Raw genomic sequence first — 13,319 nt, forward strand, 5'->3', positions numbered from 1 at the left:
TAATGTAAAGTGTAGAAAGTGAATTGCAAAAACTTAAATGGGAATGGGGATGATTGAGCATAAATGTAAACAGTCAGAAATTAAAGAATGGGAAAGATCAGAAGTGGGAGAACTCATTGGGCTTAGGAGATGTTGCATTCTCCGGATCAAGTTCATTTTCATCTATTCCTCAATCCATGCATTCATTGATCTCTTGGCAATCTTAGCTGATTAAATCCCAATTCCTTGGAAATTTAATCTCTCTAAGCTTGAACAATTGCCCAATTCCTTGATCTAATTGCTCATGAAAAGAGATGAAGTACGATTACTGATTATACCACATGTTTTTCTAGATCAAAGTATTGGTAGGATTATATGTCACCATATCCATCCAACCCTCAACCCAGTCCAACATGAGAAAGCATTTCTAGCATGATTTCCTCATTCCTCTTCCAAGGTTCAGAGGAAATCCAAGTATGGGTAACTTCTCTTCTGAGACAATTACTCAATTGGATGAAGATCGAAAGCTTTCTAGCAAATCAAGAGAATGGAAAGAAGAAGAAGAATAAAAACTACAATTGATCCATTGAATTAAAACAGAGCTCTCTAACCTAATGAAGAGGGGTTTAGTTGTTCATAGCTCTGGAAATGGAAAATGAAAATGAAAAGTGCATTCAAAATAAACTGAATTACAGAGAAAGTAAAATTGCAGAGTGTTTACAATCCTGGATCCCCAGGTGCCAATCCTATTCTAGTTCAAAACTACTCCTATATATACTACTTCTCTGACCCTCAGTTGAGTTTGCAAGTTTTTGGATGTGGGCCCTTGGCCTCAATGGAAGTAGTTAACTAACTCATTGGGCTTTGCTCAACTTGCTGGCGGGGTTGAGGTTGGGCAGCACTTCACGTTAGTCCCCACATTAGCGGCATTAACGTGGCCACTAATGTGGGCTTTCTTGTCTTTTCAAAAGTTAGTGGAACTAACTTTTGCAATCACTTTTCATGCAACTTCCATCTCCACGTTACTGGTTTACGTTAGTGGCACTAACGTGAGTCTTCTAGCCTTCGAACAAGTTAGTGGCACTAACTTTTGCACTAACTTTTCATCCTTGGCTTCGAACAAGTTAGTGCCACCAACTTTTGCACTAACTTTTTATTGTGCCCCTTTCTTCCACATTAGTGGCACTAACGTGGGTCTCTCTTGCTTCGAACAAGCTAATGGGACCAACTTTGCACCCACTTTTGAAGCTGCCCCTCTCTTCTACGTTAGTGCCCAAGTTAGTGGCACTAATGTGGGTCTCCTTCCCCTTCGCTGAAGTTAGTGGCGTTCACTTTTACACTAACTTTCCAAGCCTTCCTCTCTTCCACGTTAGTGCTCATGTTAGTGGCATTAACGTGCCACTAACGTGGGCTTCTGCTTCTTGCTACCTGAAATCAAACAAGCAAGGTGCATCAAAGTTTTGCTTTAATCATGAGATGATGCAGCATTCATTATTTCACTCAATTCTTGCATCATTCTCATGCAAAATGTATAGAATTCACAATGTTTGTTTGAATCAAGGTATGAATGCATATTCAACCAAATACTTGCTTATTATCTAAGAAAATGCATGAAACTACCCCAAAACATACTAAAAATAGCTAGTAAAACTAGCCAAGATGCCCTGGCATCACAACACCAAACTTAAATCTTGCTTGTCCTCAAGCAAGTAATAGAACATAAGAAGAATGAATGAGAATACAAGAAGTACCAGTCCTTATTCAGAGAATTCAAATCCTTGGTTCATGGGGTTTCATGCATAGCAACTTAAATTCATGTTCTTGCTGGTTTCTAGGCTATAACATGCTCTTGAACACTCACTCTATTACCTTCTGTGAGACCTTTTATTCTTTTATCCTTATCTTAGCTTTGTTTTTGTTTTCTTTCCATCCTTAGAGCTTCTTGCTTTATTAGCTAAGTACTATGTGTTGAGGCAACTCTTTATGGTAAGCTTTTAGTCAATACTCCCAAACCAGTTGGTTCAAGGTACTAGGTGTTAAGACACCCCTAAGGACTTACTCACTCAAGTCTCTCCTCAGCACACACACACCACAGGCACATGGTTTGTTATTCATTCCTGAGACCTTGGTATCCAGTACCTCTTTGGGTTGCTAAATGTTTTGTGACAAGGCTGCTCTTGATAGTGGACTTTCAGTTGATAATCCCGGGTAGTTAATCCAAGTTATCAAGTGATAAAACACTCCTAAAAACTTACTCATCCAAGCAGATCTTTGCACAAAAACATCACAAACACATGCCTTAAGGTTCAAACTATTGGTGCGTAGCTTTATTTCTTGTTTTTTTCTTTCCTTTTCTTCTATTTTTTCCTTTTTAGGATCTTTATTATTCATCTAAGTTTCATAGAGTGCATTCAATCTTATAAGTCAAGAGATATCTTAGCCTTGTACCTTATTGATGGACCAACTTAGCTAGCAAACACTACCACATATACTAGGACTTTATTGTACAACATTGGATTTTACTCTTATTTTTCATAACATTTTCTTTTATTGAGCTCAAGAATACAACATTCAATCACAAGCATTGGTGCAGTGGCATAAGCAACTAGGCTAGCAAGCAAAAGATAAACTAAAAGAAAAGAAACTAAATGCAAATGACTTAAAGATTAAAGGGACATTGATTCACATCAATACAAGTATACTGTCAATTGTCATTTTTGATCAAGAAACAGTACAACCTCCTATTTCTTCTTTGTCATCACCTCCCTTGGCTTTTGTTTTTTTCCTTTTTCATCTGGGTGATGATGCAAATGCCTTCTAAAGGTTTGACTGCTTCCCCTGCAAAAGTAGTGAAAGTTGCTTGCTTCCCGAGCACTTGAGTGGTTAGTATTCATGTGCTTGTAAGCTTCTGAACTTATTTTGGTGTGTGAACACCAAACTTAGTTCTTTTGCTTACCTCCTTGTGCAATGAGTTATATGCAGAGTGTCATAATGTGCCTTTAATCTTTTTGGAAACATATATTAAACTAATTTCGAGGGTCAAATTGCTCCTGTGTTTGCCTGGAAGTAGGGATGTCGTATGATAACTGAAGGATTATAGTGTGTTCATGTGAACTTCATGGTAGAACACCAAACTTATTATCACACATTCATCCTTGAATCATTACTTTATCAGATCATCACTTTTAGTGTGAAACACCAAACTTAATTCCTTGCAATGCCCAGGAGGTTACTTGACCCTTTATTAACAAAGAAAAGAATAATAAATAAAGTTTACCTCTGGTTGGGTTGCCTCCCAACAAGCGCTCTTTTATCGTCACTAGCTTGATGATTATTTCATTAGTTTAGCTTGTACTTCATCTTGGGGTCTTCCCCCATATTGCCTAGATAGTGTTTGAGCTTTTGTCCATTCACAGTGAAGGTTCGCTGTGAGCTTTCTTCCATGATTTCTATATGTCCATAAGGTGAGACCTTGGTGACAAGAAAGGGTCTTGACCACCTTGACTTGAGCTTTCCAGCGAAGAGCTTTAGCTTGGAGTTGTATAGGAACACTCTCTGTCCTTCTTCAAAGCTCCTTAGTGCCAACTTGAGGTCATGTTTCTTCTTTGCCCTTTCCTTATAAATCTTGGCATTTTCACAGGCTTGGGATCTGAATTCTTCCAATTCTTGTAGTTGTAGGATCCTTCTTTCACCGGCAGTATTATTGTCAAAGTTCAGTAGCTTGAGAGCCCAAGATGATTTGTGTTCAAGCTCCAATAGTAGATGACAAGCCTTTCCATACACTAATTGATATGGGGACATCCCAATTGGTGTCTTGAAGGCTGTCCTATATGCCCAAAGAGCATTATCCAACTTCTTTGACTAGTCTTTTCTTGAAGTACCCACAGTCTTTTCGAGGATCCTTTTGAGCTCTCTGTTAGATATCTCTGTTTTCCCACTTGTTTGGGGGTGATAAGGTGTAGCAACCTTATGCTTCACTCCATATCTCAGGAGGAGAGTCTCTAATGGTCTGTTGCAAAAATAGCTTCCTCCATCACTGATAAGAGCTCTGGGAACCCCAAATCGGCTGAAGATGTTCTTCCTGAGAAAGTTCATCACTACTTTATTGTCATTTGTTAGAGTTACAATGGCCTCCACCTATTTGGATACATAATCCACTACCACCAAGATGTATTTATTTGAGTATGAGGTTGGAAATGGTCCCGTGAAATTAATCCCCCATACATCAAATAGTTTAAGTTCTAAGATGAAATGTTGTGGCAATTCATTTCTTTTGGGTAGGTTCCCTGCCCTTTGGCATTCATCACAGTTTTGTACCAGCTCTTTTGCATCCTTGAAAATAGTGGGCCAAAAGAATCCACACTGCAATACTTTGGCTGCAGTTCTTTCTCCTCCAAAGTGGCCTCCATAACAAGAAGCATGACAATTTCATAAGACTTCCTGTCCTTCTTCTTCTGAGATGCATCTTCTAAGTATTCCATCCAAGCATTTTTTGAAGAGGTATGGCTCATCCCAGATGAAATATTCAGCATCATTGATGAGCTTTCTCTTTTGCTGTTTGTTGATCTCCAAAAGGAACTCCCCGGTGGCCTTAAAATTTGCAATGTCAGCAAACCAGGGTGCCTTTTGAATCAACATCAATTATTTATCTGGAAAACATTCATTCACACATGGGTCGTGTGTGTTGCCTTCTTCACAAGGGACTCTTGATAAATGGTCTGCTACTTTGTTTTCTACTCCTTTCTTGTCTTTAATCTCAATGTTGAACTCCTACAGCAACAAGATCCACCTTATCAATCTTGGTTTTGATTCTTGCTTGGCAAGTAGGTATTTAGTGCTGCATGATCAGTAAAAACAATCACTTTAGAGCCAATGAGATATGATCTAAATTTATCAAATGCAAATACTATTGCCAGTAGTTCCTTTTCAGTTTTGGTGTAATTCCTTTGGGTGTCATTAAGGACCTTGCTGGCGTAGTATATAACATGCACTAAATTGTCTTTCCTCTGTCCTAACACTGCCCCTATAGCAAAATCTGATGCATCACACATCAGCTCGAAAGGTAAATCCCAGTTAGCTGGGGCAATGATAGGTGCTGAGGAAAGTTTTCTTTTCAGATTTTCAAAAGCCAGCCTGCATTCTTGATCAAACACAAAAGGTGTATCAGAGATAAGTAAGTTACTCAAAGGTTTGGCAATTTTTGAAATATCTCTAATGAACCTTCTGTAAAACCCAGCATGCCCCAAGAAGCTCCTAATTGCTTTGACATTACTAGGTGGAGGTAATTTCTCAATTACTTCCACTTTAGCTCTGTCCACCTCTATGTCTTTATTAGAGATTTTGTGGCCAAGGACTATCCCTTCCGTCACCATAAAATGGCATTTCTCCCAGTTTAAAACTAGGTTGGTCTTTTGGCATCTCTTTAGCACCAAGGCAAGGTGGTGTAAGCAATTAGGGAAAGAGTTACCGAACACTGAAAAGTCATCCATAAAGATTTCAATAAATTTTTCAATCATGTCTGAAAAGTAGCAGGTGCATTGCACAGTCCAAAGGGCATGCGCCTATAAGCAAAGACTCCATATGGGCAAGTAAAAGATGTTTTCTCTTGATCTCTTGGGTCAACCACTATCTGGTTGTAGCCTGAGTAGCCATCCAAGAAGTAGTAGTATGCATGTCCTGCAAGCCTTTCCAACATTTGGTCCATGAAGGAAAGTGGGAAGTGGTCCTTTCTTGTGGCCTCATTGAGCTTTCTGTAATCAATACACATTTTCCATCCCGTGACAATTCTTGTAGGAATGAGTTCATTTCTCTCATTAGGCACCACAGTGATGCCTCCTTTCTTGGGGACCACATGGACGGGACTCACCCAAGGGCTATCTGAAATTGGGTAGATCACCCCTGCTTGCCATAGCTTCATGACCTCCTTTTGTACCACTTCTTTCATGACTGGATTCAACCTTCTTTGGGGTTGAATGGAGGGCTTGGCATCATCTTCCAATAGGATCTTATGCATGCACATGGAGGGGCTTATTCCTTTTAAATCAGCAAAGGTCCATCCAATGGCATCCTGGTGCTTTTATAGCACTTTGATTAAGTCCTTCTCTTGTTCTTGACTTAGAGCAGAATTAATGATCACTGGGTAACTTTCATCACTTCCCAAGTATGCATACTTGAGAGTGGGAGGCAATGTTTTCAATTCAAGTTTGGGTGCTTCTTTCTCTTCCTTCTTTTTCTCTAATGTTCTTGGCATGAGTATCTCGGTTGATTGAACTGCTGCAGCCTCACTGTTTGATGTGGGATCTTCTCCTAATACCTCCTCAAAGTCCTCCTCTTCAATGGTTTCTTATACAAAGATCTCTACTGCATCCAACCTCATGCATTCTCCTAGTGACTCTCGTGGGTAACTCATGGCTTTGAACACATTGAATACCATTTTCTCATCATGTAGCCTAAGGGTAAGTTCTCCCTTTTGGACATCGATGATGGCTCCGGCTATTGCTAGAAACGGCCTTCCCAGAATGATTGAAGCCTTGGCTTCTTCCTCCATATCCAACACCACAAAGTCTGCTGGGAAGATGAATTCTCCCACTTTCACCAACAAATCTTCTATTACTCCATGGAGAAATTTGAATGATCGGTCTGCTAATTAAAGTTCCATTCTTGTTGGTTTGGCTTCCTCAATCTTCATTTGCTTCATCATTGCTAAAGACATCAGATTTATGCCAGCTCCCAAATCACATAAGGCTTTTTCCACTGTGATTTCTCCTATGATACAGGGGATTTGAAAGCTCCCAAGGTCCTTCAATTTCTGGGGTAGTTTGTGTTGAATGATGGCACCACATTCCTCAGTTAACACCACAGTTTCATCATTCCTCCAACTCCTTTTCTTGGTCATTAGTTCCTTCAAAAACTTGGCATAGAGTGGCATTTGCCCTAGTGCTTCAGCAAAGGGGATATTGATCTGGAGTCTCTTAAAAACTTCCAAGAATCTGGAGAATTGATTATCTGTCTCATTCTTCTTTAATCGTTGAGGGTAAGGTGCTTTTGAAACGTATGGCCTTAGGATTTCTTTTTCTTGGGATGGATCTGAGGCAGGTGCTTGTGTTTCTTCTTTGTCACTTAAGTTTTCATCTACTCCATTCTCTTGCCTTTCCCTTGAAGTCTCCTTCAGTTCCTTCCCATTCTTGAGTGTGATGGCCTCGCATTCCTCCCATGGGTTTGCCCTGGTGTCGCTACAAGGATGGTGGTAAGGGACTTGTTTGGATAGATATCTGATGAGCGGATAATTTATACCCTTTTTGGCATTATTTTTAGGTAGTTTTTAGTATGTTTTAGTTAGTTTTTATTATATTTTTATTAGTTTTTAAATAAAAATCACATTTCTGGACTTTACTATGAGTTTGTGTGTTTTTCTGTGATTTCAGGTATTTTCTGGCTAAAATTGAGGGACCTGAGCAAAAATCTAATTCAGAGGCTGAAAAAGAACTACAGATGGTGTTGTATTCTGACCTCCCTGCACTCGAAGTGAATTTTCTGGAGCAACAGAAGCCCAATTGGTGCGCTCTCAATTGTTTTAGAAAGTAGACATCTTGGGCTTTCCAGCAATATATATTAATTCATACTTTGCTCGAGATTTGATGGCCCAAACCGGCGTTCCAAGTCAGCATAAAAATTCTGGCGTCAAAACGCCAGAACTGGCATAAAAGCTGGAGTTAAACGCCCAAACTGGCACAAAAGCTGGCGTTTAACTCCAAGAAAAGTCTCTACATGTGAAAGCTTCAATGCTCAGCCCTAGCACACACCAAGTGGGCCCGGAAGAAGATTTCTGCATTAGTTACCTATTTCTGTAAACCCTAGGCTACTAGTTTTCTATAAATAGGAACTTTTGCTATTGTATTTTCATACTTTTCATATACTTTTGATCTTGGAATCTTTGATTAGTCTTATGCTATCTTAGACCTTTTTGGGGGCTGGCCATTCGGCTATGCCTAGACCTTTTGTTCTTATGTATTTTCAACGGTGGAGTTTCTACACACCATAGATTAAGGTGTGGAGCTCTGCTGTTCCTCATGAATTAATGCAAAGTACTATTGTTTTTCTATTCAACTCAAGCCTATTTCTTCTCCAAGATATTCATTCGCACTCAAGAACTTGATGAATGTGATGATTATGTGACACTCATCACCATTCTCACCTATGAACGCGTGCCTGACAACCACTTCCGTTCTACATGCAAACAAGCTTGAATGTGTATCTCTTGGGTTTCTAATCTAAGATTGGAACCTTCGTGGTATTGGCTAGAATTATTGGCAGCCATTCCTGAGATCCGGAAAGTCTAAACCTTGTCTGTGGTATTCTGAGTAGGATCTGGGAAGGGATGACTGTGACGAGCTTCAAACTCGCAAGTGTTGGGCATAGTAACAGACGCAAAAGGATCAATAGATCCTATTCCAACATGATCGAGAACTGACAGATGATTAGACGTGCGGTGACAGCGCATTTGGACCATTTTCACTGAGAGGACGGGAGGTAGCCATTGACAACGGTGATACCCAACATACAGCTTGCCATGGAAAGGAGTATGAATGATTGGATGAAGACAATAGGAAAGCAGAAGTTCAGGAGGAACAAAGCATCTTCATACGCTTATCTGAAATTCTCACCAATGAATTACATAAGTATCTCTATCTTATTTTATATTTTATTCATCTTTTAATTATCAATTCTCCATAACCATTTGAATCCGCCTGACTGAGATTTACAAGATGACCAGTGCACTTGCTGGTTAGCTATGTGGAATTGTGAAAAAGAGTTGAGATTACAATTGTGCGTACCAAGTTGTTGGTGCCATTGATGATCACAATTTTTTGCACCAAGTTTATGGCGCCGTTGCTGGGGATCGTTTGAGTTTGGACAACTGACGGTTCATCTTGTTGCTTAGATTAGGTAACTTTATTTTATTTTTATTCTTCAGAAATTTTAAGAATGAATTCTAGAGTTTCAGATGATGTTTTTATCATCACAAAAGCTGATTAATTCTCATCGATTTAGCTGTTGTATGTAATGTCCTGCTGAAGCTTGGCTAGCCATGTCTAATCTTTTTAGACTGAAGCTTTAGACTAACATTGCATGATTCTTGGAATTCTTATTAAGAATTTTCAAATCTTTATTTTCTTTTCCAAATAATTTTCAAAAAAATACAAAAAATTTTATAAAATCATAAAACCAAAAATAATCTATGTTTCCTATTTGAGTCTAGTGTCAATTTTTAAGTTTGGTGTCAATTTCATGTCTTTATTTTTCTTGCATTTTTCGAATATATGCATTATGTTCATCATTAATCTTAAAGTTGTTCTTGATGATTTCCTTGCTCTGATCTTTAAATTCTCTTGTTTTGTGTGTTTTGTTGTTTCTCATATGTATTCTAAATTTGTTAGTGTCTCTAATATGAAAATTTCTAAGTTTGGTGTCTTGCATACATTGTTTGTTTAATCTTAGTTTTTCATGATTAGTTGCAGTTTGATTGTTTCTCATCATTAAAAATTCAAAAAAAATTTCAAAATTATGTCTTTTCAAGTCAATAATATAGAGAATTAAAGATTCACAACATGTAGCAGAGGAATTACACAGAAAAAGCTGGGCGTTCAAAACGCCCAGTGAGGAAGGAAAACTGGCGTTTAAACGCCAGCCAGGGTACCTGGCTGGGCGTTGAACGCCAGGATGGCACAGAAGGGAAGCTTTTGTTTTTAATTCAAATCTTTTTCAAATTTTCATAATTTTTCAAAATCAAATCTTTTTCAAATCATATCTTTTCAATCATATCTTTTCAAAATCAAATCCTTTCCATTTTTTTTACTATTTTCGAAAATCCTTGCTAACAATTAGTGATTTGATTCAAAAATTTCTTCTTTGTTAAGAAAGGTTCAATAATTGAATGTTAGAATCATATCTTTCAAATTTCTTGTTAGCCAAGGCATTAATTTTAAAAATCAAATCTTTTTAAGTGTTTGTCAATCATATCTTTTTAAAACCAGATTTTCTCAATCATATCTTCTCAACCACATCTTTTTCAAAAATGATTTTCAAAAATATCTTTTGATTTCTAATTTCAAAATATTTTTCAAAATCACTTAATTACTTTCTCAATTTTAATTTTCGAAAATCATCAACAAAATTTTCAAAATTTCTTTTAATTATTTCAAATTATTTTTAATTTAAAATTTTTAGTTTTATTTAAAAATTTGTTTTCGAAAACTCTTCCCCCCTTCTCATATCCTTCTATTTAAAGGACTAACACTCTTCCTCAATGTGCAATTCGAACTTTCTCCTTCTTTATATGTTCGAATTCTTCTCCATCTATCTCATCCTTCTATTCTTATTTTCCTCTGAAATCTCAAGGAATCTTTATACTGTGACATAGAGGATTCCATACTTTCTTCTTCTCTCTTTCATATGAGCAGAAGCAAGGACAAAGGCATTCTTGTTGAGGCTGATCCTAAACCTGAAAGGACCTTGAAGAGAAAGCTAAGAGAAGCTAAAGCACAACTCTCTAGAGAGGACCTAACAGAAATTTTCAAACAAGAAGAAGCCATGGCAGCCGAAAACAACAACAATGCCAACAATGCAAGGAAGGTGCTTGGTGACTTTACTGCACCTACTCCCGACTTCTATGGGAGAAGCATCTCTATCCCTGCCATTGGAGCAAACAACTTTGAGCTGAAGCCTCAATTAGTTTCTCTAATGCAATAGAATTGCAAGTTTTATGGACTTCCATTGGAAGATCCTCATTAGTTCTTAGCTGAATTCTCGCAAATCTATGACACTGTCAAGACCAATGGGATTGACCCTGAGGTCTACAAACTTATGCTCTTCCCTTTTGCTGTAAGCGACAGAGCTAGGATATGGTTGGATTCACAACCTAAGGAAAGCCTGAACTCTTGGGAAAAGCTGGTCAGTGCTTTTCTAGCCAAATTTTTTCCACCTCAAAAATTGAGTAAGCTAAGAGTGGAGGTCCAGACCTTCATATAGAAGGAAGGTGAATCCCTCTATGAAGCTTGGGAAAGATACAAGCAATTGATCAGAAGGTGTCCTTCTAACATGCTTTCTGAATGGAGCATCATAGGTATCTTCTATGATGGTTTGTCTGAACTGTCCAAGATGTCATTGGACAGCTCTGTTGGAGGATCTCTTCATCTGAAGAAGACGCCTGTAGAAGCTCAGGAACTCATTGAGATGGTTGCAAATAACCAATTCATGTACACTTCTGAAAGGAATCCTGTGAGTAATGGGACAAATCAGAAGAAAGGAGTTCTTGAGATTGATGCTATGAATGCCATATTGGCTCAGAACAAAATATTGACTCAACAAGTTAATATGATTTCTCAGAGTCTGTTTGGAATGCAAGTTGCAACAGGCAGTACCAAAGAAGCTTCATCTGAAGAAGAAGCTTATGATCCTGAGAACCCAGCAATGGAAGAGGTGAATTACATGGGAGAACTCTATGGAAACACCTATAATCCTCCATGGAGAAATCATCCAAATCTCTCATGGAAGGATCAATAGAAGCCTCAACAAGGCTTTAACAGTAATAATGGTGGAAGAAATAGGTTCAGCAATAGCAAGCCTTTTCCATTATCTTCTCAGCAACAGACAGAGAATTCTAAGCAGAGCCACTCTGACTTAGCAACCATAGTCTCTGATTTAATTAAGACCACTCAAAGTTTCATGACTGAAACAAGGTCCTCCATTAGAAATTTGGAGGCACAGGTGGGTCAGCTGAGTAAGAAAGTTACTGAACTCCCTCCTAGTACTCTCCCAAGCAATATAGAAGAGAACCCAAAGAGAGAATGCAAGGCCATAAACATGTCCCACATGGCCGAATGCATAGAGGAGGGAAAGGCAGTGATTTCCACTGAGGAAGACCTCAATGGACGTCCACTAGCCTCCAAGAAGTTCCCTAATGAGGAACCATGGGAATCTAAGGCTCATATAGAGACCATAGAGATTCCACTGAACCTACTTCTGCCATTCATGAGCTCTAATGAGTATTCTTCCTCTGAAGAGGATGAAGATGTTACTGAAGAGTAAGTTGCTAAGTACCTTGGAGCAATCATGAAGCTAAATGCCAAGTTATTTGGTAATGAGACTTGGGAGGATGAACCCCCCTTGCTCACCAAAGAATTGGATGACTTGACCAGGCAGATATTACCTCAGAAGAGACAGGGTCCTAGAAAGTTCTCAATACCTTGTACCATAGGCACCATGACCTTTGAGAAGGCTCTGTGTGACCTGGGGTCAAGTATAAACCTCATGCCTCTCTCTGTAATGGAGAAGCTAGGGATCCTTGAGGTACAAGCTGCAAGAATCTCACTGGAGATGGCAGATAATTCAAGGAAACAGGCTTATGGACTTGTAGAGGATGTCTTGGTAAAGGTTGAAGGCCACTACATCCCTGCTGATTTCATAATCCTAGACATTGGGAAGTGTATGGATGAATCCATCATCCTTGGCAGACCCTTCCTAGCCACAGCAAAAGCTGTGATTGATGTTGACAGAGGAGAATTGATCCTTCAAGTGAATGAGGACTCCTTTGTGTTTAAAGCTCAAGGATCTCCCTCTGTAACCATGGAGAGGAAGTATGAAAAGCTTCTCTCAATGCAGAGTCAAATAGAGCCCCCAATTCAAATTCTAAGTTTGGTGTTGGGAGGCCATCATCATGCTCTAAGTATCAGTGAGGCTCCATGAGAGCCCACTGTCAAGCTATTGACGTTAAAGAAGCGCTTGTTGGGAGGCAACCCAATTTTATTTAATCATATCTATTTCTTTTTCATTGTTATTTTATGTTTTTTGTAGGTTGATGATCATGTGAAGTCACAAAAACAACTGAAAAAGCAAAAATAGAATGAAAAACAGTATTAAAAATAACACACCCTGGAGGAGAAGCTTACTGGCGTTTAAACGCCAGTAAAGGTAGCAGAATGGGCGTTAAACGCCCAGTCTGGGACCATTCTGGGCGTTTAACACCAGAAAGGGGCACAGAGCTGGCGTTTAACGCCAGAAAAGGGAGAAAAGCTGGCGTTTAAACGCCAGAAAGGGAAGATAATCTGGCGTTAAACGCCAGAAATGGGCAGCAACCTGGTGTTTAACGCCAGGATTGGCAATCAAAGAGGCATTTACACGCCAACATGGTGCAGGGATGAGAAATCTTTGACACCTCAGGATCTGTGGACCCCACAGGATCCCCACCTACCTCATCTCTCTCTCTCTTCTTCACACCCTTCAACAACTACCTCAATACCTCTTCCCCAAAAATCCCTCACCTATCAAATCCTACCCTCTTC

General features: G+C 39.0%; 1 non-coding gene across 1 annotated transcript; it reads right to left on the reverse strand.

The window, feature by feature from the left end:
* Positions 1–10,974: 10,974 nt before the first annotated feature.
* On the reverse strand, positions 10,975–11,082 carry LOC148544424 (small nucleolar RNA R71). The gene has a single exon (XR_015901653.1). It is a non-coding gene; the product is annotated as a small nucleolar RNA R71 (small nucleolar RNA).
* Positions 11,083–13,319: the final 2,237 nt, after the last annotated feature.

Source organism: Arachis ipaensis, chromosome B9, assembly GCF_059453495.1.
Source record: "Arachis ipaensis isolate K30076 ecotype BB chromosome B9, ASM5945349v1, whole genome shotgun sequence".
In the NCBI taxonomy this organism is placed as follows: domain Eukaryota; kingdom Viridiplantae; phylum Streptophyta; class Magnoliopsida; order Fabales; family Fabaceae; genus Arachis; species Arachis ipaensis.